Source organism: Triticum aestivum, chromosome 1D (assembly GCF_018294505.1).
Source record: "Triticum aestivum cultivar Chinese Spring chromosome 1D, IWGSC CS RefSeq v2.1, whole genome shotgun sequence".
NCBI lineage: Eukaryota > Viridiplantae > Streptophyta > Magnoliopsida > Poales > Poaceae > Triticum > Triticum aestivum.
In genome coordinates, this window is record NC_057796.1 from 16,940,260 (window position 1) to 16,941,396 (window position 1,137).

A 1,137-nucleotide genomic window follows, 5' to 3' on the forward strand; every position below is an offset into this window, starting at 1 on the left:
ATAATTTTAGTTTCAATAATACTAGAGGTTGCTTATAATGTTTTGAACAGAAAATACTTTGATAATTTTAGTTTCATAAATTTTATTTATGTTATTAAAGTTTATTTTATTTTGTTTCTACTTATATATTTTATTAAATTTTATATTATTTTGTTTCTAATTACTTATTTATTTTATTTGTTATTTTTCATGCACCATTTTTCATGCATTTACTAATTATTTTGAGCTATAATACCCTAAAATTGAAAAACATTTCAAATGAACTCTGAAAAGGTTGAAAGTTGGCATGGTATCATCATTTCATCCACATAGCATGTGCAAGAAAGTTGAGAGGGTTACGGCAAAAACTGGATGCACTTCGTGTACAAAACGGACAATCTCTTTCGAAGTATCAGGATTTCTTAAGGAAACTAGTCTGTTACTCCCTCCGTAAACTAATATAAGAGCGTTTAGAATACTAAAGTAGTGATCTAAACGCTCTTATATTAGTTTACAGAGGGAGTACAAAGGAATTTCATTTTTTTAAACTTATTTGAACTCCTGACTTTTTGTGTGTTCAAAATGCACCATTCAAAGCCACATCATCAATTTTCAACCCTTTCTGACTTCATTTGTTATTTTTCATGCATTTATTGATTATTTTGAGCTATAAGACCCTGAAATTGAAAAACATTTCAAATGAACTCTGAAAAGGTTGAAAGTTGGCATGATATCATCATTTCATCCACATAGCATGTGCAAGAAAGTTGAGAGGGTTACGTCAAAAACTGGATGCACTTCGTGTACAAAACGGACAATGGTATCATACTCGTCTGTTACAAAGTTGGCATGGTATCATCATAATAGTTGCGGGAGAAAGTCTTCACTTTTTCTTCGCTTGTGTCATTTGCTTATTGCACCGTAACCATGGATAATCTTCATTGTTTATCAGGATGCTTGGGTCAGCCTTGACTTTGAAGGGAGGAATTTCATGAAACTTTTCATAATCTTCAGACATGTCTGTCTTGCCCTCCGCTCCCACGATGTCCCTTTTTCCTGAAAGAACTATGTGGCGCTTTGGCTCATCGTATGATGTATTCGCTTCCTTATCTTTTCTTTTTCTCGGTTTGGTAGACATGTCCTTCACATAGATAACCT